The following is a 7,717-nucleotide window of genomic DNA, read 5'->3' on the forward strand; positions in this document are numbered from 1 at the left end:
ACCAGAGGACACGTGTTTCGCCGTGTTTGCGGCTCGTCGGCCCTGGGTAGCTGCGCATCGTTCGGAATTGGCAAACCAGGGGTCACTCAGCGAGCGATATACACCTGGGAGGGTGACTGAGCACTCCTCAATGCCACAGTGCAAGCCAGTGAATTATAAAGAGGAAAAAAGCCATTAAAAAATAAGAAAAATTACGCTAGATGTGTTTGAAATTCAAACTTACAGATTAAGATGGCTTCTATGGCTGCACGTAGAAAAACAGATACTCATGGAACGATGCGACAGCACCAGAGGACACGTGTTTCGCCGTGTTTGCGGCTCGTCGGCCCTGGGTAGCTGCGCATCGTTCGGAATTGGCAAACCAGGGGTCACTCAGCGAGCGATATACACCTGGGAGGGTGACTGAGCACTCCTCAATGCCACAGTGCAAGCCAGTGAATTATAAAGAGGAAAAAAACCATTAAAAAATAAGAAAATTGACGCTAGATGTGTTTGAAATTCAAACTTACAGATTAAGATGGCTTCTATGGCTGCACGTAGAAAAACAGATACTCATGGAACGATGCGACAGCACCAGAGGACACGTGTTTCGCCGTGTTTGCGGCTCGTCGGCCCTGGGTAGCTGCGCATCGTTCGGAATTGGCAAACCAGGGGTCACTCAGCGAGCGATATACACCTGGGAGGGTGACTGAGCACTCCTCAATGCCACAGTGCAAGCCAGTGAATTATAAAGAGGAAAAAAGCCATTAAAAATAAGAAAAATGACGCTAGATGTGTTTGAAATTCAAACTTACAGATTAAGATGGCTTCTATGGCTCCACGTAGAAAAACAGATACTCATGGAACGATGCGACAGCACCAGAGGACACGTGTTTCGCCGTGTTTGCGGCTCGTCGGCCCTGGGTAGCTGCGCATCGTTCGGAATTGGCAAACCAGGGGTCACTCAGCGAGCGATATACACCTGGGAGGGTGACTGAGCACTCCTCAATGCCACAGTGCAAGCCAGTGAATTATAAAGAGGAAAAAAGCCATTAAAAAATAAGAAAAATTACGGTAGATGTGTTTGAAATTCAAACTTACAGATTAAGATGGCTTCTATGGCTGCACGTAGAAAAACAGATACTCATGGAACGATGCGACAGCACCAGAGGACACGTGTTTCGCCGTGTTTGCGGCTCGTCGGCCCTGGGTAGCTGCGCATCGTTCGGAATTGGCAAACCAGGGGTCACTCAGCGAGCGATACACACCTGGGAGGGTGACTGAGCACTCCTCAATGCCACAGTGCAAGCCAGTGAATTATAAAGAGGAAAAAAGCCATTAAAAATAAGAAAAATGACGCTAGATGTGTTTGAAATTCAAACTTACAGATTAAGATGGCTTCTATGGCTGCACGTAGAAAAAATTTCAAACACATCTAGCGTCATTTTTCTTATTTTTTTAATGGCTTTTTTCCTCTTTATAATTCACTGGCTTGCACTGTGGCATTGAGGAGTGCTCAGTCACCCTCCCAGGTGTATATCGCTCGCTGAGTGACCCCTGGTTTGCCAATTCCGAACGATGCGCAGCTACCCAGGGCCGACGAGCCGCAAACACGGCGAAACACGTGTCCTCTGGTGCTGTCGCATCGTTCCATGAGTATCTGTTTTTTTACGTGCAGCCATAGAAGCCATCTTAATCTGTAAGTTTGAATTTCAAACACATCTAGCGTCATTTTTCTTATTTTTTATTGGCTTTTTTCCTCTTTATAATGCACTGGCTTGCACTGTGGCATTTAGGAGTGCTCAGTCACCCTCCTAGGTGTATATCGCTCGCTGAGTGACCCCTGGTTTGCCAATTCTGAACGATGCGCAGCTACCCAGGGCCGACGAGCCGCAAACACGGCGAAACACGTGTCCTCTGGTGCTGTCGCATCGTTCCATGAGTATCTGTTTTTCTACGTGCAGCCATAGAAGCCATCTTAATCTGTAAGTTTGAATTTCAAACACATCTAGCGTCATTTTTCTTATTTTTTAATGGCTTTTTTCCTCTTTATAATTCACTGGCTTGCACTGTGGCATTGAGGAGTGCTCAGTCACCCTGCCAGGTGTATATCGCTCGCTGAGTGACCCCTGGTTTGCCAATTCCGAACGATGCGCAGCTACCCAGGGCCGACGAGCCGCAAACACGGCGAAACACGTGTCCTCTGGTGCTGTCGCATCGTTCCATGAGTATCTGTTTTTTTACGTGCAGCCATAGAAGCCATCTTAATCTGTAAGTTTGAATTTCAAACACATCTAGCGTCATTTTTCTTATTTTTTAATGGCTTTTTTCCTCTTTATAATTCACTGGCTTGCACTGTGGCATTGAGGAGTGCTCAGTTACCCTCCCAGGTGTATATCGCTCGCTGAGTGACCCCTTGTTTGCCAATTCCGAACGATGCGCAGCTACCCAGGGCCGACGAGCCGCAAACACGGCGAAACACGTGTCCTCTGGTGCTGTCGCATCGTTCCATGAGTATCTGTTTTTCTACGTGCAGCCATAGAAGCCATCTTAATCTGTAAGTTTGAATTTCAAACACATCTAGCGTCAATTTTCTTATTTTTTAATGGCTTTTTTCCTCTTTATAACTCACTGGCTTGCACTGTGGCATTGAGGAGTGCTCAGTCACCCTCCCAGGTGTATATCGCTCGCTGAGTGACCCCTGGTTTGCCAATTCCGAACGATGCGCAGCTACCCAGGGCCGACGAGCTGCAAACACGGCGAAACACGTGTCCTCTGGTGCTGTCGCATCGTTCCATGAGTATCTGTTTTTCTACGTGCAGCCATAGAAGCCATCTTAATCTGTAAGTTTGAATTTCAAACACATCTAGCGTCATTTTTCTTATTTTTAATGGCTTTTTTCCTCTTTGTATATATATATGTATATATATATATATATGTGTGTGTGTGTGTGTGTGTGTGTGTGTGTGAATAAATCAATGAATAAATCAACGAGCCTTAAGACGGAAACGAATAGGAATAAATTAAAACTAAGATTTATTATTATACAAAATAGGGATAAAATTTAGCTATTACAAAATCGACGTCTCGGCGGAAACTCCGCCTGCTTCAGGGATGGAGGGGACCACCAGCGTGTGTCCATTTTAAAGGAGCTCTGAAAGCCATCTCAAAAATTTTCCGGTCCGAACGCGTTGTGGAAGCAGGTAACTTAACTTGATCATTAACACGAAAATTTTCTCTGTGCGCGATGTTTTTCGTAGAAAAAAAGACACTTCAACATCGCCGCGCGTGTTCCCACTCGACTCGCTCCTCCGTGTCAAACGAGGAGGAGAAAGAAAAAAAACGTCGTTGGTGACGTAATAAAAGTGGAAAGCGGCGACCGCGCTTCTATCCGGGTCAGTGCTGACTGGTTTTCTTTTCTTTCTTTCCGTTTTCTTTAACCCTGCTTTCTCTCTGTCAAAGGATGAATAAGGGAGGACTTCGATATTCATGGTCGTGAAACCCCCGTTCTCGAAATTCATGTTCTGGAAACAAGGAAAAGGGGAAATGCTGATTCGTTAGACGTTATGCCGCGATTAAGAACATAACATCACGATTTAACCACTCAAATTCAGGAATTTTCTATATGTGTTCAAGACGCCTTAGCGAACGAAAGACACATTTAGAAGCTATTTGGCTTAGCAGGGCGGCATGTTGGTTGGTTAGTTGTGTGCTTGCAATATTATGGGTGGGTTAGTGACAGTTTGCCGTTGGCAGTTTTCCGCGCGCGACATGTGCATTTTATATTGAGCTAAAATTTACGCTAGTCACGCGTTGTTTCAGTGCACGCTGATATGCCGTCGGACGCAAACTTAACCGGCGTTGTCGGTCACTATATGGTGGATAAAACTGATGCCCTATATGGTGACAAAACAAATGGCTCCGAGCACAGATGAACTCAAACTTGCGTGTCTCCACACGCAAGTCGTCCACATTTGTAGTCTGCATCGGCCAATTCTCGTTTAGCTCGATGGTTGGTAAGTTGACCATAAATTGTGGTGGTCTTATGACACTGCTTGGCTATGTTGGTGTGTAACTCAGGCAATGAATGTTCAACTCCTGATGCCACGATGTGCCGGCGACGGCATATTGCGATAGATTTCACTGGATTGTATCTGACAACGTATGGGCAAGAACACTCCTCCAGCTGAATAAGGAATTAACTGAATGGCTAACAAAGTTGCTAGTCAAAGTGACGGGCACTAGTGATCATAGCGAATTAGTGATATAGCGTATATTGATATAATGACATAGCGGACGGAATTAGTGGTCATAGCCATGCAGCGATCATTTCGAGGCATGAAGTGAAGCAGCGCTTAGTGCCGCACTGTGTTTATACGTATTGCCACCAACAACACAACAAGAAACAGTCACCACGATAACGAACAGCATACAAAACACAGACACGGACAGAACAGCGTTCAACTGGCACCTGAAGTTTATTTTCATAATCCACCTACTCCGGAAGGTCGCTTTAGGGAAAGCAACGTCAAGCGGGGAGAGGTTGACCGATTTTTGGTTGACTTCGCTCGGGGAGTTCAATGAGGAGGCCTCTACAATCTCACGGTCTAACCTTGAACAGTGTCTGTAGACCAGTCTTTGTTTACTGTATCTGATAAGCCAAAGAAAAAGCAAAAGAAACGTCTTCCACCGTTGCAGCGGGGTTCCGGGTGAAAAATAGCAGACGACGTTCTTCGAAACCAATCAGGGGCTCCACCTTTCTCACCCAGGGCCGACGAGCCGCAAACACGGCGAAACACGTGTCCTCTGGTGCTGTCGCATCGTTCCATGAGTATCTGTTTTTTTACGTGCAGCCATAGAAGCCATCTTAATCTGTAAGTTTGAATTTCAAACACATCTAGCGTCATTTTTCTTATTTTTTAATGGCTTTTTTCCTCTTTATAATGCACTGGCTTGCACTGTGGCATTGAGGAGTGCTCAGTCACCCTCCTAGGTGTATATCGCTCGCTGAGTGACCCCTGGTTTGCCAATTCCGAACGATGCGCAGCTACCCAGGGCCGACGAGCCGCAAACACGGCGAAACACGTGTCCTCTGGTGCTGTCGCATCGTTCCATGAGTATCTGTTTTTCTACGTGCAGCCATAGAAGCCATCTTAATCTGTAAGTTTGAATTTCAAACACATCTAGCGTCAATTTTCTTATTTTTTAATGGCTTTTTTCCTCTTTATAACTCACTGGCTTGCACTGTAGCATTGAGGAGTGCTCAGTCACCCTCCCAGGTGTATATCGCTCGCTGAGTGACCCCTGGTTTGCCAATTCCGAACGATGCGCAGCTACCCAGGGCCGACGAGCTGCAAACACGGCGAAACACGTGTCCTCTGGTGCTGTCGCATCGTTCCATGAGTATCTGTTTTTCTACGTGCAGCCATAGAAGCCATCTTAATCTGTAAGTTTGAATTTCAAACACATCTAGCGTCATTTTTCTTATTTTTAATGGCTTTTTTCCTCTTTATATATATATATATATATATATATATAAAGAGAGGGGAAAAGACATTAAAAAATAGGTAAATGATGCTAGACGTGTTTGAAATTCAAACTTACAGTTAAGATGGATTCTATGGCTGCACGTAGAGAAACAGATACTCATTGAACGATGCGACAGCACCAGAGGACACGTGTTTCGCCGTGTTTGCGGCTCGTCGGCCCTGGGTAGCTGCGCATCGTTCGGGATTGGCAAACCAGGGGTCACTCAGCGAGCGATATACACCTGGGAGGGTGACCGAGCACTCCTCAATGCCACAGTGCAAGCCAGTGAATTATAAAGAGAGGGGAAAAGCCATTAAAAAAATAGGTAAATGATGCTAGACGTGTTTGAAATTCAAACTTACAGTTAAGATGGATTCTATGGCTGCACGTAGAGAAACAGATACTCATTGAACGATGCGACAGCACCAGAGGACACGTGTTTCGCCGTGTTTGCGGCTCGTCGGCCCTGGGTAGCTGCGCATCGTTCGGGATTGGCAAACCAGGGGTCACTCAGCGAGCGATATACACCTGGGAGGGTGACCGAGCACTCCTCAATGCCACAGTGCAAGCCAGTGAATTATAAAGAGAGGGGAAAAGCCATTAAAAAAATAGGTAAATGATGCTAGACGTGTTTGAAATTCAAACTTACAGTTAAGATGGATTCTATGGCTGCACGTAGAGAAACAGATACTCATTGAACGATGCGACAGCACCAGAGGACACGTGTTTCGCCGTGTTTGCGGCTCGTCGGCCTTGGGTAGCTGCGCATCGTTCGGGATTGGCAAACCAGGGGTCACTCAGCGAGCGATATACACCTGGGAGGGTGACCGAGCACTCCTCAATGCCACAGTGCAAGCCAGTGAATTATAAAGAGAGGGGAAAAGCCATTAAAAAAATAGGTAAATGATGCTAGACGTGTTTGAAATTCAAACTTACAGTTAAGATGGATTCTATGGCTGCACGTAGAGAAACAGATACTCATTGAACGATGCGACAGCACCAGAGGACACGTGTTTCGCCGTGTTTGCGGCTCGTCGGCCCTGGGTAGCTGCGCATCGTTCGGGATTGGCAAACCAGGGGTCACTCAGCGAGCGATATACACCTGGGAGGGTGACCGAGCACTCCTCAATGCCACAGTGCAAGCCAGTGAATTATAAAGAGAGGGGAAAAGCCATTAAAAAAATAGGTAAATGATGCTAGACGTGTTTGAAATTCAAACTTACAGTTAAGATGGATTCTATGGCTGCACGTAGAGAAACAGATACTCATTGAACGATGCGACAGCACCAGAGGACACGTGTTTCGCCGTGTTTGCGGCTCGTCGGCCCTGGGTAGCTGCGCATCGTTCGGGATTGGCAAACCAGGGGTCACTCAGCGAGCGATATACACCTGGGAGGGTGACCGAGCACTCCTCAATGCCACAGTGCAAGCCAGTGAATTATAAAGAGAGGGGAAAAGCCATTAAAAAAATAGGTAAATGATGCTAGACGTGTTTGAAATTCAAACTTACAGTTAAGATGGATTCTATGGCTGCACGTAGAGAAACAGATACTCATTGAACGATGCGACAGCACCAGAGGACACGTGTTTCGCCGTGTTTGCGGCTCGTCGGCCCTGGGTAGCTGCGCATCGTTCGGGATTGGCAAACCAGGGGTCACTCAGCGAGCGATATACACCTGGGAGGGTGACCGAGCACTCCTCAATGCCACAGTGCAAGCCAGTGAATTATAAAGAGAGGGGAAAAGCCATTAAAAAAATAGGTAAATGATGCTAGACGTGTTTGAAATTCAAACTTACAGTTAAGATGGATTCTATGGCTGCACGTAGAGAAACAGATACTCATTGAACGATGCGACAGCACCAGAGGACACGTGTTTCGCCGTGTTTGCGGCTCGTCGGCCCTGGGTAGCTGCGCATCGTTCGGGATTGGCAAACCAGGGGTCACTCAGCGAGCGATATACACCTGGGAGGGTGACCGAGCACTCCTCAATGCCACAGTGCAAGCCAGTGAATTATAAAGAGAGGGGAAAAGCCATTAAAAAAATAGGTAAATGATGCTAGACGTGTTTGAAATTCAAACTTACAGTTAAGATGGATTCTATGGCTGCACGTAGAGAAACAGATACTCATTGAACGATGCGACAGCACCAGAGGACACGTGTTTCGCCGTGTTTGCGGCTCGTCGGCCCTGGGTAGCTGCGCATCGTTC

The sequence above is a fragment of the Ornithodoros turicata genome, chromosome 2 (genome assembly GCF_037126465.1).
Source record: "Ornithodoros turicata isolate Travis chromosome 2, ASM3712646v1, whole genome shotgun sequence".
NCBI classification, from domain to species: domain Eukaryota; kingdom Metazoa; phylum Arthropoda; class Arachnida; order Ixodida; family Argasidae; genus Ornithodoros; species Ornithodoros turicata.